This window comes from Peromyscus californicus, unplaced genomic scaffold, assembly GCF_007827085.1.
Source record: "Peromyscus californicus insignis strain IS unplaced genomic scaffold, ASM782708v3 Scaffold_19__1_contigs__length_69161282, whole genome shotgun sequence".
NCBI lineage: Eukaryota > Metazoa > Chordata > Mammalia > Rodentia > Cricetidae > Peromyscus > Peromyscus californicus.
In genome coordinates this window covers 59033515-59046626 of record NW_026294491.1, presented here as the reverse complement: position 1 = coordinate 59046626, position 13112 = coordinate 59033515, and the positions used below count along the sequence as shown (strand labels likewise).

General features: G+C 46.7%; 1 protein-coding gene across 1 annotated transcript in view; it reads right to left on the bottom strand.

The window, feature by feature from the left end:
• The window catches only part of Clic5 (chloride intracellular channel 5), a 151536-nt gene that overhangs the window by 124126 nt on the left and 14298 nt on the right, over positions 1-13112 (bottom strand). The window lies entirely within an intron of this gene.

The window sequence follows — 13112 nt, the reverse complement described above, 5'->3', positions numbered from 1 at the left end:
CTCACTGGCTGCCTAGACTGTCTAGCCAGTAGAATCCAGGAAGTCTCTCTCTGCCTCCCAGCAGGAGGATGACAGGCACAAGGTCCCCTGGCTTGACTTTGGTATGTTTTTCTGTTGTTTTGTTTGTTTCATTTAGATTTTTCTTGGAGGACGTTTGCTGTGGGATGTTCTGTATGGCAAATGTGTTGCTGATTAGTCAATAAATAAAACACTGATTGGCCATTGGCTAGGCAGGAAGTGTAGGCGGGACAAGGAGGAAAATAAAGCTTGTAAGTGGAAGGCTGAGTCAGAGAGACACTGCCAGCCACCACGATGAAAAACAGCATGTGAAGATGCCGGTAAGCCACAAGCCACGTGGCAAGGTATAGATTAATGGAAATGGATTAATTTAAGCTGTAAGAACAGTTAGCAAGAAGCCTGCCACGGCCATACAGTTTGTAACCAATATAAGTCTCTGTGTTTACTTGATCAGGTCTGAGCGGCTGTGGGACTGGCAGGTGAGAGAGTTTGTCCTGACTGTGGGCCAGGCAGGAAAACTTTAGCAACAGACATTAGTGCCCTTTCCTGTGTAATGAAAACCTTCTCCAAGGTTAACTTCTCCTCCCACACCCATGCTGCTATCTCATCCCCCTCACTTTAAAAATTGTGGGCATGTCTAGGTGACCTATTTGTGTGTACATGGCTGTGTGCCTGTGCATGTGGGTGTGCCCACAGGTGTGGAGGCCAGAGGTCCAAGTCAGTGTCATCCTCCATCATTCTCCACTTCACTTTTTGTTTTGTTTTCAAACAAGTTCCCTCAGTGAACCTGCCGTTCATCATTCTGTCTATTTGGACTGGCAAGCAAGCTCTCGGAGTCCAGCTATCTCTGCCTCCCCAGCCCTGTTACCCCAGGTATGTGCCAACACACCCAGCATTTTCATGGGTGTTGGGATCTGAACCCAGGTCCCCATGTGGCAAGCACTAAACCAGCTGAGTCACCTCCCCAGCCCCTCACCCTCCTTACTTGAAGACCTTCCCGAGTCCAAGTAAAATTTCCAGCAGGAGAAGCTCACAGTCCACCTGGGTAGACACCGAGGAGGCATAGGCTGGCCGCAGGCTTGACTGACAGAGCAGAGAGGAAGTGGCTGGAAGCCTTTTCAAGAGCCTGCACACTACTTCCTGTTCTGTAGTGAGACAGTCTCTTTAACTTAGTGGACCCCCATGTGGTCCATTCAGTGTGGCCCCTCAAGGCCCACCTGGCATGTGTGTTGCCTGTCAGCTGGGTTTACCCCATTTGGGACAGAGTCCATTCAGAGCAGTTTTAGCAACCTTCTGTTTATAGCAGGTGTTTCCTCAAACATGAGCACGTGACATCAAATTCCCGCGTACAAAGTGTTCCTAAAGACAGCAGGATATCACTAATCCTTACTATGTCCCCAGAAAGCACAGAGGCCAAAAGGGTTCAGTCTTAATCAGTTAATTACTTCATAATTATGAAAACAAAGTCATCTAGGGAGAAGTTGGGACCCTCTGACCATCAAAGAGGATTTCACTGTGATACTCACAGACCTCACAATCCAGGTTTCAAGTGTTTGCACGCTTTTTTTTTTTTGGTATGGTAAATGCCTTAGTTAGAGTTTCTATTGCTGTTACTTTTAACACCATGACCACAGTGACTCTTACAAAGGGAACTATTTCATTGGGGCTGGCTTACAGGTTCAGAGGGTTAGTCCATTATTGTCATGGCGGGTAGCATGGCAGTGTGCAGGCAGACACAGCAAAAGAGCAGGGGCCAAGAATTCTACATCTGGATTGGCAGGCAGCAGGAAGAGAGAGAGTAAAAGACACGGGGCCTGGCTTGAGCATCTGAAACCTCAAAGCCCACCCCTAGCAATACACTTCCTCCAACAAGGCCACATGTCCAAATATTTTCAAATGGAGCCACTCCCTATGGGCCTGTGGGGGCCATTTTCATTCAAAGCACCACAGTAAACTTGGTAAACTTAAGCTGTTTGAGATGTGATAGGTTAAGACCAATGTCTCTTTCCACTGGGGTTCTCCATTATGCTTCCAGGTGCCTCTGGAGTAGCTTTGGGAATTTAGGAGACATCATTGAATGGGAAGCTAAATTAGAGATACAGCTATATTACTGCTATTGCAAAGAACTGCCTTCCGGTAATGAAGCTCACATTTGTTGTGTTAACTTAGCTCAGGTTGTGACACCAAGGTTAAAGGTCATATCAAAATATAAATACAATCGATGACAACAGTGTCAGCAGTGTGCGGGTAATAAAGAAAGGTCAATATTTGAAATACACACAGAGAGATTCTGGTCTGTAGGAAGTTGAAAACATAACTAGCTTGTATTCTAATTATCAATAAAAAACTCAAATTTGTTGCCTAGGGGTGGTGAAGGAAGTGTGTTTTCATCCTTTCCATCATAAAAGGACTTTCCAAATATCATCAAATAAAGAGGCAAAATGTCATATAAAAAATTAAAAATCTGAGAGTACAGAAGTATTGCAGATACTAGGTATTGAATACCATTGTGGCTTCTCTGGATTTTTTTTTTTAAGTCTAGCATCCAATGACTTTTAACAAATCTGTAATTTGTTTTGATTTTTTTTATTCCAAATGCATAATGACCTCAGCAGCTAATTTTGTGTTCCAAATAGGCTTCAGGCCCCTCAGACCTGCCCCTGCCACAGCTGCCCTCTCCCCTTGGCAGGGGAACTTGGTCAATCCCGACTCTCCTTCATCCGCCCAGCTTCTCCCTCTCTCTGCCTGCCTCCTGGCCTCTCCTTCCTCCTGGCCTCCCCTGTCCTTGCTGGCAGTAAATGGGCCCGTGTGTCCCAATCTCATTGGCTCCTGCCTGCTCTGCTTCATCCAGCCACTGTCCTCCAGGTCCCTGCTCATCTCTTGTTCCATTTCCCTGGCCCAACTTCTGGCCCTGAGGCCTTGACAGAGCTGTGAACCTCCTCCTAGTCAGGACAAGAGTCTAGACTGTGGGAACCAATCAGAACAGTTTCCCCAACAGTGATTAGAGAAGATGCCACTTGTCTGGGGTGGGGGTGGGTGACTCAGAGCCTGGGGTGTTGGGTCATTGTGGTGTGCCATGGTGACTTGGCATCAGAAGGTAGGGTCCAGCCCCTGGGGATGGCAGGGGAAATGGGTTCTGTCTGATAGGCAACCCATGCTAAAGGTCATTCCGAGTCTAATTTGAGCATTCAAATTTGAGAATATGAAAACCAGAATGGTCAGAGAAAGAAACAAAGGCCCCGGCTGTTTGGGACTTTGCTCACGGCATCTCATCTGTGTGGCTCCCAACTTCCTACGGGAGAGAGGACAGCAAAGACACCATTTCACCAAGGCTGCTTTGCTTTGCAAACGACCTTGAGAAGAGCTCTGCTCCACCGGAAAGGCTTCAGGGAGAAAGGATAGGCCATGTCATTCGCCGCCGCCCTTTCCCCATCCTTAGGCGGTGAATGGCCTTTGACCTTTAACGAGCATTTTTAACCAATGTCCAAACATAACATCTCCCAGAGTCTTGAGTAGCAGAAGGGTGGATGACAGAGAGACAAGAATCACAGAAGGTCACATGAATCTCCGAGACTCTTCCCTCACTTGCACAAGAACTTTACCCCTCCCTCCCACCATCCTCTCTCCTCCTTATTATTTCTACAGACAGGGAAGTGAGTATCCTAAGAGATGGTGAAAGTTGCCAGTCACTGACATGTCCTGCAGAGAGGTTTAAATTGGTTTACAGTAAGCAGACTGACTCAAAGGTAAAAGTGTGGGCTTTAGAGACCAACATGGCCAGGATGAGCCCCTTTTCCACACAGCCTTTGGATCCAAGCAGGAGCTATAGAAATCTCACTGCAGGATTCTGCAGAATTTGTTTCAACAAAGCATTAAGCCACTAAGAACGTCCCTGGGAAAAACATAGACTTATGTAGACTAGGGTTTTTATTTCCCTTCAGTTTCAGTAGACTATGCCAACAGCTGCCAGCAGAAACCTTAGGATGCAGCAATTGCAGTATGGGCCATGTTAGGCTTAGTGCTTCCCGAGGAGAAATACCAAGTCAAAGAAGGTTCCAGGTTTCTCGACAGTTCTCTGACCCTTCCACAGGTTATTATGCACCATGAGTCTCTAAGAAGAAGGCAAAGCAGGTAATGTTTTCAAATTTCATTAGGTATGGAACTCTGTGTGTGTGTGTGTGTGTGTGTGTGTGTGTGTGTGTGTGTGTGTGTGTGTGCGCATACGCACATATGGGTCTGTCTTTTGGTGTATGTGTGTCTATGTCTCTGTCTGTATGTAGTATCCCAAGGGATCTGTGCTTGACAGACTATAGTTTCATATGTAATCACTGACCCTAGCATATAAGAGAATTCACCATGCCTACTTCCCTTTTCGGTCCTCAGTGGCAAGCATTTAGGACCACTTGGATGCCTTTGGGCTGTTTACTAAACACCAAGGGTCTCTCTCCACCCTCTCATGTTCCTCTGAGTCCTTGGAGCTATGCCCTTCTGCAAAGCCATCCAAGACTCAGCTCAGAGGATAGTTACCACCTCTGCAATCTGGGCATAACATTCTCTGCATGGTGGCATACCGGGTCTCTGTTATGGCTGGGCCTTGTGCTTTGGTTCTGGCTATTTGGATCAAGTGGATTTTCCAATATAAATAAAATGGGAAGGCTTTTTAAAAAAAGATCTTTTAATGGGAAATCAAGACCATATACCATTTGTCCAAACACAAAATAAACTTGGCCTCCTGAGATGTTTGGCCACATCATTTCACAACTGCTACTAATGGGAGACCAGGCCCACTAATTGCCCAAATGTAATTATCCCACATCAGGGCTGAGTTACGAATAGACGCCAAGCCAATTTGCTGCTCTATAAAAGTTAGCTGTTCCAGCACTAATAGATGCTCTGGCTACCCAAACCAAGTAAAAATTGTTGCCAGGGAAGTGGGTGTTTTCTTCTCTGGTCCTTTGCCACAAAAAGACGATTCACTGGCTCTGGGGCCCAGTACAAATACATAGCAGACCCCTTTATATCTTGTAGGTTTCGTTGTTTGATTTGATTTTTGTTCCGTGAGACGTAGCCTCAGTATATATCTGTGCTATCCTGCATCTTGCTGGCCTCAAGTTAACAGATCCACCTGCCTCTGCCTTCCAGAGTGCTGGGATCAAAGGTATAGGCCACCAAACCCTGCAATTTTAAGGTCAGGGAATGGCCTTCAGGGGTGGGAGATGGCCCAGTCAACACAGTGTTTGCCATCAGATTTCTAGAGCTCACATTAAAAAGTCAGGAACAGAAGTAAGCATCTCTTATCCTACTGCTAGCAAGGTGGGAATGGATAGAGCCCTGGATCTCTCTGGCCCACTAGCTTGCCTAGATGGCTGGGTTCATTGAGATTCTAAGTCAGAAAAAAAAGATGAAGGGTGACAGAGGAAGACACCAGACATCAACTTCTGGCCTCCATGTGCACGCCCCTGCACACACATTCACACTTGCACATCTAGGCATTCACCCACACACACACAAGAATAGAATCAGTCTTCCATATCCTAACAGATTCTGCTCCTTGTGATCAGGTATGAAGTGTATATTCCAAAGTACACTAAGGATAATGAAAAATGAGAGATAAGATGTAAGAGATGAGTAATAGCTTTCTAAAGAGTCTTCTCTCTCCTTCTCTCTCTGTCTCTGTCTCTCTGTCTCTGTCTCTCTCTCTCTCGATGTATGTATGTATGTATGTATGTATGTATGTATGTATGTATGTATGTGTATCCCCATGTCCCCTAAGGATATTTGAAGTGACTAGGAAGAATTTCTGAAAGCGGCAAACAGTAATTAGTAAAAAACGATTTCATCTAGTCACCAACAGGCCCTTTCTCTGAGTGTCTAGACCACTCAACTGAGCCATGCAGTTCGAATCCTCAGCCTTCCTCTAGTGTTCACTCTTACCCTCCCGACAACACTCACAAGCCCTTCAGGTGGGACTCCATCTCGACTTGGGATGCCCCAGCCCTGAGGCTGTAATCAGTCAACACTTGAGGCTCAGAAAACGTGTGTTGGGTTGGGTTGTGTTGACCAAATCCTTGATGACCTCCTTGCTAGCTCTGTCTTGGAACAAAGCAACAATCACAAAAATTCATCAACTTTATTGTGTGTTCAAACCACAGGTCATTATTCTGTGGGGTTTTCTTGGGAGGAGGGGGGATGAGAATGTAGTGTTAGAATGCAGTCCTTCTCTCTCTCATATAAGGACAGACACCCCATTAAAATATTATGAGCCAACAGATACTTCCCAGGGCCAGTATCTCTTTCCTGGGGAAGTGAGTTACATCAAGGCGAGTGTTGGTGGACACACACTCCCCTCTCAACCCCTCTGCCTCCTGTGGGGGAACCAGAGAGCCTGGCAGCTTGAAATGTGAACCAACCCCCCATACTCAGAAAGGTATAAGGCTAGATCCCAGGTTTTGCCCTGATTTACTCTCTTCAGAGCCCCCTGGGCTGCATGAAAGCCTGTCTCAAAAAGGCACAGTCCTCCTGTGAGGTTTCAGGTAAGATCTTAAGAGGGACACTCAGGTGGATTTCCGGGGAGCATGGAGCTTATTCAAAAGTTACAAATGCTGTGGAGAGAGCTGGTGGATCCACAGCATTAGTAACCCTCTAATAAGCTCTCATGTAGCTCAGGCTAGCCTTGAACTTGCCATGTAGCTAACGACGACTTTGAACTTCTGCCTGTGCTTTCCAAGTGCCAGGATTACAGGAGTGCACCTCGATGAGTATTTGAATTGTGGTCTTCAGTGCCATATGTCAATAAAGAAGGTTTTTATTTTGATATTTAAATGAGATCTAGTGCCTTTTTATTTTATATAATATACTGCTTTGGCAATGCTAAACCTCAATCAAATATTTTTTTTTAAGGGAAAGAGAGGGGCTGGAGAGATGACTCAGCAGTTAAGAGCACTGGCTGCTCTTCCAGAGGTCCTGAGTTCAATTCCCAGCACCCACATGGTGGCTCACAACCATCTACAATGGGGTCTGATGCCCTCTTCTGGTCTGCAGGCATACATGAATAAATAAAAAAGGAAAGAGCAGGTAGCTTCCCCATGTCACAGATAACAGGACATAGACACCAGCAGCTACAGTAAGCCTCAGCTGAGCCTGGACACTTTCCACGGGGCTACCTAAGCAGAGTACCTGCACTGAAGAAATCTGCTACACGGATAACATGGTATTTAGGCCCCTCTACTCTCTTCCTTTGTGTATGCATTTAGACAATAGTCAGTGTTCTTCACTGCAATCCTTATGTGATACAGGTAAATCAAGGCAGTATTTCCAGTGTGTCTCTTGGTACTCTACTGAGATTTCCCTGAAAAAAAAAAAAATTCTTGTGGTCGTATAACTGGGAACCATTCCACACCACACCCTCTGCTTGACACTTCTGCTGATTAAAGGTGCTGCTGGCTTGCTCTGAAGTCGAGAACTCTGTTTAAACACTTTAAAGGCCCCAGTTCCCCCAAGGATTTAGAGGACTTTCTTCACGCCTGGTTGGTGAGAGCCCCTCCACATATCTTCTGAGCCTGTGGAGGTGAACAGAGAAAGATGGGGGCTCCACAGTAGGAGCAATGCAGACACGCTTCTGCGATTTCGAGGGCTCTGGGAGCATGTTAACTGGTGACCCTGGACAGAAAACACAGTAGTCCAGGGAATCCCAGGGGTCTCTGGGAGGAGGGGGAGGAGCTCTGCCCCTAGACAAGCAGGGAGAGGATCTGCCACTGGACAAGCTGGAGAGGGAAGGGTTCTGCCCCTGAACTGGGGGGAGAGGGAGGGACTCTGCCCTGGGGAGAGGGAGGGACTCTGCCCCTGGAAAAGCTGTACTTTGGAATTGTTCTTCCATCACAGATTCTGAACTCAGGTGAAGGGATTTTCTCACAGAAAAGGCCATCTTTGGGGAATAGCTCCATGGGTAAAGTGCTTTCTACCCAAGGATACGAGCCTGACAGTGTGAGTTGGATCCCAGAGCCTGTCTAAAGGTGGAAAGAGAGAACCACCAACACCACCAAGTTGTCCTCAGACCTCTACATACTACAGTAATAATAAAGTTTAAAAAGAAGACAAGAAAACCCGTCTGAGAAGCACCATGCTGGACGCCACCTCTCAGCTTTGCACAGCTCCCAGGAGGCCTGGCATTGACCCCAGCCTCCAAAGGGAAGATCGGGCGAGGGTCTTCAAGTGTGGCTGGGACAGCACACGGACCTTCCTCTCTGGCTCACCCTAAGGAAAGATGGCTGGTCTAGAGCTTCCCAATTTCTTTCCCTAGAAACCTGATATGGGAAGTGTGGGAAAGGAACATGCACAGAGCAAGACTGGTTATTAAAATGAAGACAAGCTACAGATCAGAGAGCAGATTTGGAAAATACGGAGAAGAAATTCTCCCAGATCCTAGCAGGGGGAGGGAACAGAGGTGAGATAGAGGACGGGAGAGATGGCTCAGTGGTAAGAGCATTGTCGCGTTAACATGAAGACCAGTGTTCAAATCCATAGCATCCACATAAAAGCAGCCATGAATGGCAGTGCCAATCTCTACTGTTGGTGCTGTACGAGCGCAGACAGGAGGATAGCTGGGACTTACTAGCTGCTACTCTAGCCCCAGGCAGAGTGAGAGACCCTGTCCCAAAGGATTAAGAGGAGAGTGATAGGGTAGGACACACGGATACCTTTGCATGAATACAGGCCTTGTACACCCACACATATATATATGTGCACACATGCCACACACACAATAATAAATACATATATATGAGAAATAACCACAGACAGGCTAGTACAGAAAGGACAACATACAAGTGATAGGCAGAAAAGAAAGAGAAGCTGGAGGAGAGCGGGGTGACAGACACAGCCCGCTGACACTCAGCACACTGGTGTCAGACCCTGGCCTGGCCATGTCCCTGTCCTAGAACTGGCTGACATCCTACAGTGCCAAAAGACCTCCAGCAAAACCCCTGCCCACGCTGAAAGGAAATGAAACAGGAAGGAAGCGGCCATGAGAAGTGCTGCTTAGGTGTGGAGAGCAGCGGTCTCACGCAGAGACAGGCACTGGATGCTCCTTGCTAAGGGACCCACAAAGGAGAACCTTCCCGGTGGGACTGGGATGTGGCCCAGCCTCACTCTGCTCCTCCATAAAAACAAGGGCTTCCCCTAAGATAACCCCCAACATCTGTTGCAATGTTAAAAGGTGGCCTTCCCTCCCACCCTGGAAATCCACTTTAACGGGAAGCAGAGCAAGTGGGGTTCGGGAACTCGTCATATCCCATGGAGTGTTGCGAATACCAGGCCACACTTTGTCACACTCTGCCTTGCTTCCCTTGGCAAACTGTTCTCTCCAGCTTCTCTGGGAGCTGGGGTTTTATACCATGTCTATTTTTAGAAGTGGTGCGCAGTGGCTGCTGGGGCCAACTACTTCAGCAGGCTGAGGAGAACTTTACCCTGGGAGAGGCGTTATGGTATGACCTCGTCCTGAAGAACTCTCTAATTGAGATTGTTTGGTTTACAGCCTCTAAGAACTAGATAGCACTGCGTGAGATAGATCAGGATACCATGTTGTGTGCTGGTCAGTCCGTGAGAAACGCGTTGGAAAGTGATTGGGCGTGAGGGTGGGCAGATTCCATTCAGACTTTTTTTTTTTCTGAGATACATAAAGAAGACTGTGTTGCTCGGGGGATGATGCATGGAAGATGTGTCTGGAGGTAGGTCAGTCATGATGCTCCATATACAGATTTTCATGAAACCCCCCTAGAGTCTGTGCCCATAACCTGTAACCACATGGTTGGTTAAACTAGGAACCTCCCGGCACTCAGGAAAACCTTCCGCAGTGCAAAGAGGGACATTCTAGCAGTGTTTGCATTTCCTTTCCCTACCCAAGATAATAAGGGCAATGCTGTTAAGCCCACTAGAGCCAAAATCATCCTTCCCCAGCACACCTTAGCTTTACAACTTCTTGGTGTAAGCCCTTATGGCTCCCTGCTATACTACAGACTGAACACACTTGAAATCTTCCTTACTTTTGAACACTTCCATAATCTAGCTCAATCTGAATATGTTGTGCCATTGTGTGAAAGTCTTTATTCCCTGCTGTGTGGCTGTATTTTTGAAGTTAAGAATTCTCTTCTGGAGGGAGCCTTATCAGACACAAGAAACTAATAAAATTTGCAAGTCTCATGGCCAAGAGGGACAGGGAGTTACAAGACTCACTGAACCTCTCCCCAAAGCCATAGAACTTGTCCAATGTCTCCACTTTCCGTCCCCCGATTTACCACCCAAACTATAGTATACAATGTTCCCCCTAAATGGGTGGTACTCAGGGCTGAAGAGAGTGGGGTTAGTCTGTTCAATAGTTGCCTGTAACTCCAGCTCCAGGGACTCTGTTGCCCCCTCCTGGCCTCTTCAAGCAATTGCACTCACATGCACATTTACATCATTTAAAATAAAAACACAAATGTTAATGGGGCTGGAGAGATGACTCAAGTTTCAGGGCACTGACTGCTCATCCAGAGGACACAGGTTCAGTCCTTAGCACCCGTATGGCTCACAACCACCTGTAATTCCAGTTTCAGGGAGCTGACCCCCTCTTCTGGCCTCCAGGGGCACTGCATGCACAAGGGGTACAGATATGCACACCGACCAAATATCCACACGCACAAAGTAATTTATTTAAGAATTAAAAAAAAAAACACTATCAACAAAAAGAAAGAAAGAAAGACAAGAAAGGAAGAGGCCAGAGAACTTAGTTTCTGTTTTCCACAGCAAAAAGGTGGCTGCCACAAGCCATCTTGTTGTGCCATTGTGTGAAAGTCTTTATTCCCTGCTGTGTGGCTGTATTTTTGAAGTTAAGAATTCTCTTCTGGAGGGAGCCTTATCAGACACAAGAAACTAATAAAATTTGCAAGTCTCATGGCCAAGAGGGACAGGGAGTTACAAGACTCACTGAACCTCTCCCCAAAGCCATAGAACTTGTTAACAACTGCTATGGGAATGGAGACTCTTCAGTGGAGTTCTGATGCGCTGGGCACAGAGCTCCAGGCAAGCAGCTTTTCTGAATCATCCATCACTCATGCTGGGGTGGGCTTTACAGGGAAGCAGCTGCCTTTGAGTCAACAGGCTCCTGTAAATAACCCCAGTCAATGAATTGGTTCACTAATGTAGACAAACGCACCAGGAATCATTTGTTGTTACGTCATTTGCTCCCTATATGGGATGGATAAATATTTGTCCATGGCTCCTCAGGAAAAAAAATCATAAAGCATTCCACAGTATCCTCTCTTCTGAACTAGTCCTGCTTACACCCCCTTTAAAATTCCCTGCCCATATGTCTGTCTACAGAGCAAATCAGCCCAGATAGTCCCAGGCACATAAAGTGTTGAGGGCAACGCCCTCCCCACTCCCCCAAACACTCGATCTTCCCTGGCTAATGTTGTCTGAATTCACATGATCTTCTGCATACAACTGGGTGCCACATCCCTGAAGTTCCTCCTCCAGAACAGCCTTCAATCCCATCCTCACTGGACTGTTTCATGACCCCTTATGGGAGTTGCAGCCCTTGGCGCACCCTGCCTGTGGTAGGTGAGGCCCTCACCCACCTGCTTCCACCTCTTGTTATATCTGGGATACTTGTGTGTGGGGATGAAATCGACCTCATCCTGTTTCTCCGCTGGTGAGTCCCTTGGCACACAAGGGCAAGTTCACCTTCTTTCAGAAGTTTGTTCCCATTGTCCATGTTGATCTGCAGGGTCATCTACTCTCTGTCCTTTCCAACACATTTAGAATTATTTGCTGATCCCAAACTCCTTCAACTATTGCAGCCTTCTGTTTCCCCTCCTTCTCTGCCTCTCCAGCTGGGTGTCTCTATGGCATTCATTTCCCGGACTTCCGACTTCTTCCTGAGAAATCAGTCACCCCCTTTCCACACACCATCACTTTTTACTGTTTTGTGCAAGGGAACAAGTTGTCCCCTGCCTTGCCTATATTGATAATTCTGGCAAGTGCCTTGTGTATTTTGTGTGTGTGCTTATGTGGGAGGGGTATGTATGCACACAAATGGGCACACGTGTGGAGACAAGAGGTAAGCCTCAGGCATTGCCCCTCAGGAGACACCCACCATGTGTTTTAGGTTAGAATCTCTCACTGAGTCTTAGGGCTATCTAGTAGGCTAGGCTGGCTGGCCAGAGAGCCCCAGAGATTCTCCCATCCCTACCTCCCCTACACTGTGATTACAAGATGACACCATCTCATCCAGATTCTAACATGGATGCTGGGGATGAAACGTGGTTCCTCCTGCTTGTGTGGTAAGCACTTTATCATTGGTTCTGGTTTTGTTTTTGTTGCCGTGATAAAACACCCTAGCCCAAAGCAACTTAGGCAAGAAAGGGTTCATTTGGCTATTGACTATTGACTATTGACTTGAAGTCAAGACAGGAAGCCATCAAGCTACCGACTGTGTCACATCCACAGTCAAGGAGAAGCATGTGTACACCCGCTGCCTTCTTACTTGTTTGATTCAGGACCTCTTGCTTAGGGAATTGTGTTGCCCGCAGTGGGCTCCTCTCTTACATCAAGTAACAATCAAGACAATCCCCCACAGATATGCCACTGGCTAACCTGAACTACGTAATTCTTGAAGTTCTCTTCTCAGGTGATTATAGGTTGTGGCAAAGTAACATTTAGACTAAATAGTACAGTGAGTTATCGTCTCAGCCCCTCTTACAGATTTTTCAACTTCAGTAACCTAACAGAATACTTGGCACACAACAGATACTCAATTTTAATAACTTGGAGATAAAAATTTGAAATTAAAATTGTTTTGGCCCTACTTTTGCAGCTCAACATGTTTGCTCTCGATTGGTAGCTGCTCTCATGTAGACCCACTGTGTCGTATGTTCTAGAACCCATTCCTCAACAACGCTAGAATTAATTTTTAAGTCATTCTCCATGGTAGTCCTTCCTCCTGCGCCAGCTGGTCAGAGTCTCACAGAAAGGACCCCACCTTTCCATTCCCCTTCTGCCTCTCACGCTGCCAGCCCGTGAGGTACAGAGTACAGACACAGTAAAGATTTATTGAC